The sequence below is a fragment of the Taudactylus pleione genome, unplaced genomic scaffold (assembly GCF_031769625.1).
Source record: "Taudactylus pleione unplaced genomic scaffold, aTauple2 ptg000070l, whole genome shotgun sequence".
In the NCBI taxonomy this organism is placed as follows: domain Eukaryota; kingdom Metazoa; phylum Chordata; class Amphibia; order Anura; family Myobatrachidae; genus Taudactylus; species Taudactylus pleione.
The window spans coordinates 1,488,340-1,502,482 of record NW_028284472.1 but is presented as its reverse complement, the minus strand read 5'-3'; the positions used below and the strand labels follow the sequence as shown (position 1 = coordinate 1,502,482).

General features: G+C 36.9%; 8 non-coding genes across 8 annotated transcripts; all 8 read left to right on the top strand.

Annotated features, from left to right (window-relative positions):
• The first annotated feature begins 2,047 nt into the window (after positions 1 to 2,047).
• On the top strand, positions 2,048 to 2,119 carry TRNAA-UGC (transfer RNA alanine (anticodon UGC)). Its single transcript has one exon. It is a non-coding gene; the product is annotated as a tRNA-Ala (tRNA).
• An 851-nt stretch (positions 2,120 to 2,970) lies between these two features.
• Positions 2,971 to 3,042, top strand: TRNAA-UGC (transfer RNA alanine (anticodon UGC)). The gene has a single exon. It is a non-coding gene; the product is annotated as a tRNA-Ala (tRNA).
• A 2,672-nt stretch (positions 3,043 to 5,714) lies between these two features.
• On the top strand, positions 5,715 to 5,786 carry TRNAA-UGC (transfer RNA alanine (anticodon UGC)). The gene has a single exon. It is a non-coding gene; the product is annotated as a tRNA-Ala (tRNA).
• Positions 5,787 to 6,637: 851 nt separating this feature from the next.
• Positions 6,638 to 6,709, top strand: TRNAA-UGC (transfer RNA alanine (anticodon UGC)). Its single transcript has one exon. It is a non-coding gene; the product is annotated as a tRNA-Ala (tRNA).
• An 852-nt stretch (positions 6,710 to 7,561) lies between these two features.
• On the top strand, positions 7,562 to 7,633 carry TRNAA-UGC (transfer RNA alanine (anticodon UGC)). The gene has a single exon. It is a non-coding gene; the product is annotated as a tRNA-Ala (tRNA).
• Positions 7,634 to 8,484: 851 nt separating this feature from the next.
• On the top strand, positions 8,485 to 8,556 carry TRNAA-UGC (transfer RNA alanine (anticodon UGC)). Its single transcript has one exon. It is a non-coding gene; the product is annotated as a tRNA-Ala (tRNA).
• A 3,582-nt stretch (positions 8,557 to 12,138) lies between these two features.
• Positions 12,139 to 12,210, top strand: TRNAA-UGC (transfer RNA alanine (anticodon UGC)). The gene has a single exon. It is a non-coding gene; the product is annotated as a tRNA-Ala (tRNA).
• An 851-nt stretch (positions 12,211 to 13,061) lies between these two features.
• On the top strand, positions 13,062 to 13,133 carry TRNAA-UGC (transfer RNA alanine (anticodon UGC)). Its single transcript has one exon. It is a non-coding gene; the product is annotated as a tRNA-Ala (tRNA).
• Positions 13,134 to 14,143: the final 1,010 nt, after the last annotated feature.

The following is a 14,143-nucleotide window of genomic DNA, read 5'->3' as shown; positions in this document are numbered from 1 at the left end:
ATAAACCAGTCTCTGATGGAGAACTTTAAGAGCATTCCAATGTTCGGAATGGGCATCTCCTTGCATTCTCATCAGCCATGAAAACCATAAAGTCCTTGAAGTCAAGCATGGTATAATGGTTATACTTCCATCCTCTAAGATGTCCCTAATAACACTGAAAAGTAGTAAATCTCTAGTGAAATGTAAAGCTGCAATCACTTTTGCATAAGAAAATAGCAGCTCTAAGGGGATGTAGCTCAGTGCTTTGCATGTAGGAGGCCCCGGGTTCAATCCCAGGCATCTCCATGTTTTGCAAAATACAGCTTTTTACCATATGTAAACTCGCTAGAAGAGACACAGATAACAAGCAAACCAATAAAAGTAATCTACAGCAATAGTCAAAGTTGAATACAAATCATAAAAAATCAATCAAATATGATTATTTTCAACATCTTCTTCATAGCATTTTTCAAAGTAAAGTTCCCATTGAATGCCTATAGCCATTCTCCTACACTGAGGGAAAACATATGGTAAGTAGGAAATAGATTTTTTATTTTCAGTGGGAACTGAAGGCGACTACCTGAGCAAAGTTTAATAAAAGAGCGAGACAAATAATATAGTAAAACTAATTGATTAAGATTGAGAGACAAGTTTAAACACTTTGTGAACAAAAAGAGGATGGACAAGGGCTTGGAGGGCAAGCACTTAATGAAATTTCAAAACATGGAATGATGACAACATATCAACTCTAGATAGATTGTCTGGTGAAGCATTAGTTAGCAATGCCCAAGAGGCAGTCATAGCATGCATCCTTTGTGCCCTTCTACTAAATTCTGACACTGATGACCAACAGAACGTAAGAAAGCCCTCTAGTTAGCAAAACTTGATCAATATCTACACCATTCATTAGTAAAAGTAGGGGATTCTGATGATAAACCATTCTCTGATGGAGAACTTTAAGAGCATTCCAATGTTCGGAATGGGCATCTCCTTGCATTCTCATCAGCCATGAAAACCATAAAGTCCTTGAAGTCAAGCATGGTATAATGGTTATACTTCCATCCTCTAAGATGTCCCTAATAACACTGAAAAGTAGTAAATCTCTAGTGAAATGTAAAGCTGCAATCACTTTTGCATAAGAAAATAGCAGCTCTAAGGGGATGTAGCTCAGTGCTTTGCATGTAGGAGGCCCCGGGTTCAATCCCAGGCATCTCCATGTTTTGCAAAATACAGCTTTTTACCATATGTAAACTCTCTAGAAGAGACACAGATAACAAGCAAACCAATAAAAGTAATCTACAGCAATAGTCAAAGTTGAATACAAATCATAAAAAATCAATCAAATATGATTATTTTCAACATCTTCTTCATAGCATTTTTCAAAGTAAAGTTCCCATTGAATGCCTATTGCCATTCTCCTACACTGAGGGAAAACATATGGAAAGTAGGAAATAGTTTTTTTTATTTTCAGTGGGAACTGAAGGCGACTACCTGAGCAAAGTTTAATAAAAGAGTGAGACAAATGATATAGTAAAACTAATTGATTAAGATTGAGAGACAAGTTCAAACACTTTGTGAACAGAAAGAGGATGGACAAGGGCTTGGAGGGCAAGCACTTAATGAAATTTCAAAGCATGGAATGATGACAACATATCAACTCTAGATAGATTGTCTGGTGAAGCATTAGTTAGCAATGCCCAAGAGGCAGTTATAGCATGCATCCTTTGTGCCCTTCTACTAAATTCTGACACTGATGACCAAACAGAATGTAAGAATGCCCTCTAGTTAGCAAAACTTGATCAATATCTACACCATTCATTAGTAAAAGTAGGGGATTCTGATGATAAACCAGTCTCTGATGGAGAACTTTAAGAGCATTCCAATGTTTGGAATGGGCATCTCCTTGCATTCTCATCAGCCATGAAAACCATAAAGTCCTTGAAGTCAAGCATGGTATAATGGTTATACTTCCATCCTCTAAGATGTCGCTAATAACACTGAAAAGTAGTAAATTTCTAGTGAAAAGTAAAGCTGCAATCACTTTTGTATAAAAATATAGCTGCTCATAGGGGATGTAGCTCAGTGGTAGAGCGCATGCTTTGCATGTATGAGGCCCCGGGTTCAATCTCTGGCATCTCCATGTTTTGCAAAATGCAGCTTTTTACCATATGTAAACTCTCTAGAAGAGCCACAGATAACAAGCAATCCAATAAAACTACTCTACAGCAACAGTCAAAGTTGAATACAAATCATAAAAAATCAATCAAATATGATTATATTCAACATCGTCTTCATACCATTTTTCAAAGTAAAGTTCCCATTGAAAGCCTATAGCCATTCTCCTAAACTGAGGGAAAACATATGGTAAGTAGGAAATAGATTATTTATTTTCAGTGGGAACTGAAGGCTACTACCTGAGCAAAGTTTAATAAAAGAGCGAGACAAATGATATAGTAAAACTAATTGATTAAGATTGAGAGACAAGTTCAAACACTTTGTGAACAAAAAGAGGATGGACATGGGCTTGGAGGGCAAGCACTTAATGAAATTTCAAAGCATGGAATGATGACAACATATCAACTCTAGATAGATTGTCTGGTGAAGCATTAGTTAGCAATGCCCAAGAGGCAGTCATAGCATGCATCCTTTGTGCCCTTCTACTAAGTTCTGACACTGATGACCAAACAGAATGTAAGAAAGCCCTCTAGTTAGCAAAACTTGATCAATATCCACACCATTCATTAGAAAAAGTAGGGTATTCTGATGACAAACCAGTCTCTGATGGAGAACTTTAAGAGCATTCCAATGTTTGGAATGGGCATCTCCTTGCATTCTCATCAGCCATGAAAACCAAAAAGTCCTTGAAGTCAAGCATGGTATAATGGTTATACTTACATCCTCTAAGATGTCCCTAATAACACTGAAAAGTAGTAAATCTCTAGTGAAATGTAAAGCAGCAATCACTTTTGTATAATAGTATAGCAGCTCATAGGGGATGTAGCTCAGTGGTAGAGCGCATGCTTTGCATGTATGAGGTCCCGGGTTCAATCCCCGGCATCTCCATGTTTTGCAAAATGCAGCTTTTTACGATATGTAAACTCTCTAGAAGAGCCACAGATAACAAGCAATCCAATAAAAGTACTCTACAGCAACAGTCAAAGTTGAATACAAATCATAAAAAATCAATCAAATATGATTATATTCAACATCGTCTTCATACCATTTTTCAAAGTAAAGTTCCCATTGAATGCCTATAGCCATTCTCCTACACTGAGGGAAAACATATGGTAAGTAGGAAATAGATTTTTTATTTTCAGTGGGAACTGAAGGCGACTACCTGAGCAAAGTTTAATAAAAGAGCGAGACAAATAATATAGTAAAACTAATTGATTAAGATTGAGAGACAAGTTTAAACACTTTGTGAACAAAAAGAGGATGGACAAGGGCTTGGAGGGCAAGCACTTAATGAAATTTCAAAACATGGAATGATGACAACATATCAACTCTAGATAGATTGTCTGGTGAAGCATTAGTTAGCAATGCCCAAGAGGCAGTCATAGCATGCATCCTTTGTGCCCTTCTACTAAATTCTGACACTGATGACCAACAGAATGTAAGAAAGCCCTCTAGTTAGCAAAACTTGATCAATATCTACACCATTCATTAGTAAAAGTAGGGGATTCTGATGATAAACCAGTCTCTGATGGAGAACTTTAAGAGCATTCCAATGTTCGGAATGGGCATCTCCTTGCATTCTCATCAGCCATGAAAACCATAAAGTCCTTGAAGTCAAGCATGGTATAATGGTTATACTTCCATCCTCTAAGATGTCCCTAATAACACTGAAAAGTAGTAAATCTCTAGTGAAATGTAAAGCTGCAATCACTTTTGCATAAGAAAATAGCAGCTCTAAGGGGATGTAGCTCAGTGCTTTGCATGTAGGAGGCCCCGGGTTCAATCCCAGGCATCTCCATGTTTTGCAAAATACAGCTTTTTACCATATGTAAACTCTCTAGAAGAGACACAGATAACAAGCAAACCAATAAAAGTAATCTACAGCAATAGTCAAAGTTGAATACAAATCATAAAAAATCAATCAAATATGATTATTTTCAACATCTTCTTCATAGCATTTTTCAAAGTAAAGTTCCCATTGAATGCCTATAGCCATTCTCCTACACTGAGGGAAAACATATGGTAAGTAGGAAATAGATTTTTTATTTTCAGTGGGAACTGAAGGCGACTACCTGAGCAAAGTTTAATAAAAGAGCGAGACAAATAATATAGTAAAACTAATTGATTAAGATTGAGAGACAAGTTTAAACACTTTGTGAACAAAAAGAGGATGGACAAGGGCTTGGAGGGCAAGCACTTAATGAAATTTCAAAGCATGGAATGATGACAACATATCAACTCTAGATAGATTGTCTGGTGAAGCATTAGTTAGCAATGCCCAAGAGGCAGTCATAGCATGCATCCTTTGTGCCCTTCTACTAAATTCTGACACTGATGACCAACAGAATGTAAGAAAGCCCTCTAGTTAGCAAAACTTGATCAATATCTACACCATTCATTAGTAAAAGTAGGGGATTCTGATGATAAACCAGTCTCTGATGGAGAACTTTAAGAGCATTCCAATGTTCGGAATGGGCATCTCCTTGCATTCTCATCAGCCATGAAAACCATAAAGTCCTTGAAGTCAAGCATGGTATAATGGTTATACTTCCATCCTCTAAGATGTCCCTAATAACACTGAAAAGTAGTAAATCTCTAGTGAAATGTAAAGCTGCAATCACTTTTGCATAAGAAAATAGCAGCTCTAAGGGGATGTAGCTCAGTGCTTTGCATGTAGGAGGCCCCGGGTTCAATCCCAGGCATCTCCATGTTTTGCAAAATACAGCTTTTTACCATATGTAAACTCTCTAGAAGAGACACAGATAACAAGCAAACCAATAAAAGTAATCTACAGCAATAGTCAAAGTTGAATACAAATCATAAAAAATCAATCAAATATGATTATTTTCAACATCTTCTTCATAGCATTTTTCAAAGTAAAGTTCCCATTGAATGCCTATTGCCATTCTCCTACACTGAGGGAAAACATATGGAAAGTAGGAAATAGTTTTTTTTATTTTCAGTGGGAACTGAAGGCGACTACCTGAGCAAAGTTTAATAAAAGAGTGAGACAAATGATATAGTAAAACTAATTGATTAAGATTGAGAGACAAGTTCAAACACTTTGTGAACAGAAAGAGGATGGACAAGGGCTTGGAGGGCAAGCACTTAATGAAATTTCAAAGCATGGAATGATGACAACATATCAACTCTAGATAGATTGTCTGGTGAAGCATTAGTTAGCAATGCCCAAGAGGCAGTTATAGCATGCATCCTTTGTGCCCTTCTACTAAATTCTGACACTGATGACCAAACAGAATGTAAGAATGCCCTCTAGTTAGCAAAACTTGATCAATATCTACACCATTCATTAGTAAAAGTAGGGGATTCTGATGATAAACCAGTCTCTGATGGAGAACTTTAAGAGCATTCCAATGTTTGGAATGGGCATCTCCTTGCATTCTCATCAGCCATGAAAACCATAAAGTCCTTGAAGTCAAGCATGGTATAATGGTTATACTTCCATCCTCTAAGATGTCGCTAATAACACTGAAAAGTAGTAAATTTCTAGTGAAAAGTAAAGCTGCAATCACTTTTGTATAAAAATATAGCTGCTCATAGGGGATGTAGCTCAGTGGTAGAGCGCATGCTTTGCATGTATGAGGCCCCGGGTTCAATCTCTGGCATCTCCATGTTTTGCAAAATGCAGCTTTTTACCATATGTAAACTCTCTAGAAGAGCCACAGATAACAAGCAATCCAATAAAACTACTCTACAGCAACAGTCAAAGTTGAATACAAATCATAAAAAATCAATCAAATATGATTATATTCAACATCGTCTTCATACCATTTTTCAAAGTAAAGTTCCCATTGAAAGCCTATAGCCATTCTCTTACACTGAGGGAAAACATATGGTAAGTAGGAAATAGATTATTTATTTTCAGTGGGAACTGAAGGCTACTACCTGAGCAAAGTTTAATAAAAGAGCGAGACAAATAATATAGTAAAACTAATTGATTAAGATTGAGAGACAAGTTCAAACACTTTGTGAACAAAAAGAGGATGGACAAGGGCTTGGAGGGCAAGCACTTAATGAAATTTCAAAGCATGGAATGATGACAACATATCAACTCTAGATAGATTGTCTGGTGAAGCATTAGTTAGCAATGCCCAAGAGGCAGTCATAGCATGCATCCTTTGTGCCCTTCTACTAAGTTCTGACACTGATGACCAAACAGAATGTAAGAAAGCCCTCTAGTTAGCAAAACTTGATCAATATCCACACCATTCATTAGAAAAAGTAGGGTATTCTGATGACAAACCAGTCTCTGATGGAGAACTTTAAGAGCATTCCAATGTTTGGAATGGGCATCTCCTTGCATTCTCATCAGCAATGAAAACCATAAAGTCCTTGAAGTCAAGCATGGTATAATGGTTATACTTCCATCCTCTAAGATGTCCCTAATAACACTGAAAAGTAGTAAATCTCTAGTGAAATGTAAAGCTGCAATCACTTTTGTATAAAAATATAGCAGCTCATAGGGGATGTAGCTCAGTGGTAGAGCGCATGCTTTGCATGTGTGAGGCCCCGGGTTCAATCCCTGGCATCTCCATGTTTTGCAAAATACAGCTTTTTACCATATGTAAACTCTCTAGAAGAGACACAGATAACAAGCAAACCAATAAAAGTAATCTACAGCAATAGTCAAAGTTGAATACAAATCATAAAAAATCAATCAAATATGATTATTTTCAACATCTTCTTCATAGCATTTTTCAAAGTAAAGTTCCCATTGAATGCCTATTGCCATTCTCCTACACTGAGGGAAAACATATGGAAAGTAGGAAATAGTTTTTTTTATTTTCAGTGGGAACTGAAGGCGACTACCTGAGCAAAGTTTAATAAAAGAGTGAGACAAATGATATAGTAAAACTAATTGATTAAGAATGAGAGACAAGTTCAAACACTTTGTGAACAGAAAGAGGATGGACAAGGGCTTGGAGGGCAAGCACTTAATGAAATTTCAAAGCATGGAATGATGACAACATATCAACTCTAGATAGATTGTCTGGTGAAGCATTAGTTAGCAATGCCCAAGAGGCAGTTATAGCATGCATCCTTTGTGCCCTTCTACTAAATTCTGACACTGATGACCAAACAGAATGTAAGAATGCCCTCTAGTTAGCAAAACTTGATCAATATCTACACCATTCATTAGTAAAAGTAGGGGATTCTGATGATAAACCAGTCTCTGATGGAGAACTTTAAGAGCATTCCAATGTTTGGAATGGGCATCTCCTTGCATTCTCATCAGCCATGAAAACCATAAAGTCCTTGAAGTCAAGCATGGTATAATGGTTATACTTCCATCCTCTAAGATGTCGCTAATAACACTGAAAAGTAGTAAATTTCTAGTGAAAAGTAAAGCTGCAATCACTTTTGTATAAAAATATAGCTGCTCATAGGGGATGTAGCTCAGTGGTAGAGCGCATGCTTTGCATGTATGAGGCCCCGGGTTCAATCTCTGGCATCTCCATGTTTTGCAAAATGCAGCTTTTTACCATATGTAAACTCTCTAGAAGAGCCACAGATAACAAGCAATCCAATAAAACTACTCTACAGCAACAGTCAAAGTTGAATAAAAATCATAAAAAATCAATCAAATATGATTATATTCAACATCGTCTTCATACCATTTTTCAAAGTAAAGTTCCCATTGAAAGCCTATAGCCATTCTCCTACACTGAGGGAAAACATATGGTAAGTAGGAAATAGATTATTTATTTTCAGTGGGAACTGAAGGCTACTACCTGAGCAAAGTTTAATAAAAGAGCGAGACAAATGATATAGTAAAACTAATTGATTAAGATTGAGAGACAAGTTCAAACACTTTGTGAACAAAAAGAGGATGGACATGGGCTTGGAGGGCAAGCACTTAATGAAATTTCAAAGCATGGAATGATGACAACATATCAACTCTAGATAGATTGTCTGGTGAAGCATTAGTTAGCAATGCCCAAGAGGCAGTCATAGCATGCATCCTTTGTGCCCTTCTACTAAGTTCTGACACTGATGACCAAACAGAATGTAAGAAAGCCCTCTAGTTAGCAAAACTTGATCAATATCCACACCATTCATTAGAAAAAGTAGGGTATTCTGATGACAAACCAGTCTCTGATGGAGAACTTTAAGAGCATTCCAATGTTTGGAATGGGCATCTCCTTGCATTCTCATCAGCCATGAAAACCATAAAGTCCTTGAAGTCAAGCATGGTATAATGGTTATACTTACATCCTCTAAGATGTCCCTAATAACACTGAAAAGTAGTAAATCTCTAGTGAAATGTAAAGCAGCAATCACTTTTGTATAATAGTATAGCAGCTCATAGGGGATGTAGCTCAGTGGTAGAGCGCATGCTTTGCATGTATGAGGTCCCGGGTTCAATCCCCGGCATCTCCATGTTTTGCAAAATGCAGCTTTTTACGATATGTAAACTCTCTAGAAGAGCCACAGATAACAAGCAATCCAATAAAAGTACTCTACAGCAACAGTCAAAGTTGAATACAAATCATAAAAAATCAATCAAATATGATTATATTCAACATCGTCTTCATACCATTTTTCAAAGTAAAGTTCCCATTGAATGCCTATAGCCATTCTCCTACACTGAGGGAAAACATATGGTAAGTAGGAAATAGATTTTTTATTTTCAGTGGGAACTGAAGGCGACTACCTGAGCAAAGTTTAATAAAAGAGCGAGACAAATAATATAGTAAAACTAATTGATTAAGATTGAGAGACAAGTTTAAACACTTTGTGAACAAAAAGAGGATGGACAAGGGCTTGGAGGGCAAGCACTTAATGAAATTTCAAAACATGGAATGATGACAACATATCAACTCTAGATAGATTGTCTGGTGAAGCATTAGTTAGCAATGCCCAAGAGGCAGTCATAGCATGCATCCTTTGTGCCCTTCTACTAAATTCTGACACTGATGACCAACAGAATGTAAGAAAGCCCTCTAGTTAGCAAAACTTGATCAATATCTACACCATTCATTAGTAAAAGTAGGGGATTCTGATGATAAACCAGTCTCTGATGGAGAACTTTAAGAGCATTCCAATGTTCGGAATGGGCATCTCCTTGCATTCTCATCAGCCATGAAAACCATAAAGTCCTTGAAGTCAAGCATGGTATAATGGTTATACTTCCATCCTCTAAGATGTCCCTAATAACACTGAAAAGTAGTAAATCTCTAGTGAAATGTAAAGCTGCAATCACTTTTGCATAAGAAAATAGCAGCTCTAAGGGGATGTAGCTCAGTGCTTTGCATGTAGGAGGCCCCGGGTTCAATCCCAGGCATCTCCATGTTTTGCAAAATACAGCTTTTTACCATATGTAAACTCTCTAGAAGAGACACAGATAACAAGCAAACCAATAAAAGTAATCTACAGCAATAGTCAAAGTTGAATACAAATCATAAAAAATCAATCAAATATGATTATTTTCAACATCTTCTTCATAGCATTTTTCAAAGTAAAGTTCCCATTGAATGCCTATAGCCATTCTCCTACACTGAGGGAAAACATATGGTAAGTAGGAAATAGATTTTTTATTTTCAGTGGGAACTGAAGGCGACTACCTGAGCAAAGTTTAATAAAAGAGCGAGACAAATAATATAGTAAAACTAATTGATTAAGATTGAGAGACAAGTTTAAACACTTTGTGAACAAAAAGAGGATGGACAAGGGCTTGGAGGGCAAGCACTTAATGAAATTTCAAAACATGGAATGATGACAACATATCAACTCTAGATAGATTGTCTGGTGAAGCATTAGTTAGCAATGCCCAAGAGGCAGTCATAGCATGCATCCTTTGTGCCCTTCTACTAAATTCTGACACTGATGACCAACAGAATGTAAGAAAGCCCTCTAGTTAGCAAAACTTGATCAATATCTACACCATTCATTAGTAAAAGTAGGGGATTCTGATGATAAACCAGTCTCTGATGGAGAACTTTAAGAGCATTCCAATGTTCGGAATGGGCATCTCCTTGCATTCTCATCAGCCATGAAAACCATAAAGTCCTTGAAGTCAAGCATGGTATAATGGTTATACTTCCATCCTCTAAGATGTCCCTAATAACACTGAAAAGTAGTAAATCTCTAGTGAAATGTAAAGCTGCAATCACTTTTGCATAAGAAAATAGCAGCTCTAAGGGGATGTAGCTCAGTGCTTTGCATGTAGGAGGCCCCGGGTTCAATCCCAGGCATCTCCATGTTTTGCAAAATACAGCTTTTTACCATATGTAAACTCTCTAGAAGAGACACAGATAACAAGCAAACCAATAAAAGTAATCTACAGCAATAGTCAAAGTTGAATACAAATCATAAAAAATCAATCAAATATGATTATTTTCAACATCTTCTTCATAGCATTTTTCAAAGTAAAGTTCCCATTGAATGCCTATAGCCATTCTCCTACACTGAGGGAAAACATATGGTAAGTAGGAAATAGATTTTTTATTTTCAGTGGGAACTGAAGGCGACTACCTGAGCAAAGTTTAATAAAAGAGCGAGACAAATAATATAGTAAAACTAATTGATTAAGATTGAGAGACAAGTTTAAACACTTTGTGAACAAAAAGAGGATGGACAAGGGCTTGGAGGGCAAGCACTTAATGAAATTTAAAAACATGGAATGATGACAACATATCAACTCTAGATAGATTGTCTGGTGAAGCATTAGTTAGCAATGCCCAAGAGGCAGTCATAGCATGCATCCTTTGTGCCCTTCTACTAAATTCTGACACTGATGACCAACAGAATGTAAGAAAGCCCTCTAGTTAGCAAAACTTGATCAATATCTACACCATTCATTAGTAAAAGTAGGGGATTCTGATGATAAACCAGTCTCTGATGGAGAACTTTAAGAGCATTCCAATGTTCGGAATGGGCATCTCCTTGCATTCTCATCAGCCATGAAAACCATAAAGTCCTTGAAGTCAAGCATGGTATAATGGTTATACTTCCATCCTCTAAGATGTCCCTAATAACACTGAAAAGTAGTAAATCTCTAGTGAAATGTAAAGCTGCAATCACTTTTGCATAAGAAAATAGCAGCTCTAAGGGGATGTAGCTCAGTGCTTTGCATGTAGGAGGCCCCGGGTTCAATCCCAGGCATCTCCATGTTTTGCAAAATACAGCTTTTTACCATATGTAAACTCTCTAGAAGAGACACAGATAACAAGCAAACCAATAAAAGTAATCTACAGCAATAGTCAAAGTTGAATACAAATCATAAAAAATCAATCAAATATGATTATTTTCAACATCTTCTTCATAGCATTTTTCAAAGTAAAGTTCCCATTGAATGCCTATTGCCATTCTCCTACACTGAGGGAAAACATATGGAAAGTAGGAAATAGTTTTTTTTATTTTCAGTGGGAACTGAAGGCGACTACCTGAGCAAAGTTTAATAAAAGAGTGAGACAAATGATATAGTAAAACTAATTGATTAAGATTGAGAGACAAGTTCAAACACTTTGTGAACAGAAAGAGGATGGACAAGGGCTTGGAGGGCAAGCACTTAATGAAATTTCAAAGCATGGAATGATGACAACATATCAACTCTAGATAGATTGTCTGGTGAAGCATTAGTTAGCAATGCCCAAGAGGCAGTTATAGCATGCATCCTTTGTGCCCTTCTACTAAATTCTGACACTGATGACCAAACAGAATGTAAGAATGCCCTCTAGTTAGCAAAACTTGATCAATATCTACACCATTCATTAGTAAAAGTAGGGGATTCTGATGATAAACCAGTCTCTGATGGAGAACTTTAAGAGCATTCCAATGTTTGGAATGGGCATTTCCTTGCATTCTCATCAGCCATGAAAACCATAAAGTCCTTGAAGTCAAGCATGGTATAATGGTTATACTTCCATCCTCTAAGATGTCGCTAATAACACTGAAAAGTAGTAAATTTCTAGTGAAAAGTAAAGCTGCAATCACTTTTGTATAAAAATATAGCTGCTCATAGGGGATGTAGCTCAGTGGTAGAGCGCATGCTTTGCATGTATGAGGCCCCGGGTTCAATCTCTGGCATCTCCATGTTTTGCAAAATGCAGCTTTTTACCATATGTAAACTCTCTAGAAGAGCCACAGATAACAAGCAATCCAATAAAACTACTCTAAAGCAACAGTCAAAGTTGAATACAAATCATAAAAAATCAATCAAATATGATTATATTCAACATCGTCTTCATACCATTTTTCAAAGTAAAGTTCCCATTGAAAGCCTATAGCCATTCTCCTACACTGAGGGAAAACATATGGTAAGTAGGAAATAGATTATTTATTTTCAGTGGGAACTGAAGGCTACTACCTGAGCAAAGTTTAATAAAAGAGCGAGACAAATGATATAGTAAAACTAATTGATTAAGATTGAGAGACAAGTTCAAACACTTTGTGAACAAAAAGAGGATGGACATGGGCTTGGAGGGCAAGCACTTAATGAAATTTCAAAGCATGGAATGATGACAACATATCAACTCTAGATAGATTGTCTGGTGAAGCATTAGTTAGCAATGCCCAAGAGGCAGTCATAGCATGCATCCTTTGTGCCCTTCTACTAAGTTCTGACACTGATGACCAAACAGAATGTAAGAAAGCCCTCTAGTTAGCAAAACTTGATCAATATCCACACCATTCATTAGAAAAAGTAGGGTATTCTGATGACAAACCAGTCTCTGATGGAGAACTTTAAGAGCATTCCAATGTTCGGAATGGGCATCTCCTTGCATTCTCATCAGCCATGAAAACCATAAAGTCCTTGAAGTCAAGCATGGTATAATGGTTATACTTACATCCTCTAAGATGTCCCTAATAACACTGAAAAGTAGTAAATCTCTAGTGAAATGTAAAGCAGCAATCACTTTTGTATAATAGTATAGCAGCTCATAGGGGATGTAGCTCAGTGGTAGAGCGCATGCTTTGCATGTATGAGGTCCCGGGTTCAATCCCCGGCATCTCCATGTTTTGCAAAATGCAGCTTTTTACGATATGTAAACTCTCTAGAAGAGCCACAGATAACAAGCAATCCAATAAAAGTACTCTACAGCAACAGTCAAAGTTGAATACAAATCATAAAAAATCAATCAAATATGATTATATTCAACATCGTCTTCATACCATTTTTCAAAGTAAAGTTCCCATTGAATGCCTATAGCCATTCTCCTACACTGAGGGAAAACATATGGTAAGTAGGAAATAGATTTTTTATTTTCAGTGGGAACTGAAGGCGACTACCTGAGCAAAGTTTAATAAAAGAGCGAGACAAATAATATAGTAAAACTAATTGATTAAGATTGAGAGACAAGTTTAAACACTTTGTGAACAAAAAGAGGATGGACAAGGGCTTGGAGGGCAAGCACTTAATGAAATTTCAAAACATGGAATGATGACAACATATCAACTCTAGATAGATTGTCTGGTGAAGCATTAGTTAGCAATGCCCAAGAGGCAGTCATAGCATGCATCCTTTGTGCCCTTCTTCTAAATTCTGACACTGATGACCAACAGAATGTAAGAAAGCCCTCTAGTTAGCAAAACTTGATCAATATCTACACCATTCATTAGTAAAAGTAGGGGATTCTGATGATAAACCAGTCTCTGATGGAGAACTTTAAGAGCATTCCAATGTTCGGAATGGGCATCTCCTTGCATTCTCATCAGCCATGAAAACCATAAAGTCCTTGAAGTCAAGCATGGTATAATGGTTATACTTCCATCCTCTAAGATGTCCCTAATAACACTGAAAAGTAGTAAATCTCTAGTGAAATGTAAAGCTGCAATCACTTTTGCATAAGAAAATAGCAGCTCTAAGGGGATGTAGCTCAGTGCTTTGCATGTAGGAGGCCCCGGGTTCAATCCCAGGCATCTCCATGTTTTGCAAAATACAGCTTTTTACCATATGTAAACTCTCTAGAAGAGACACAGATAACAAGCAAACCAATAAAAGTAATCTACAGCAATAGTCAAAGTT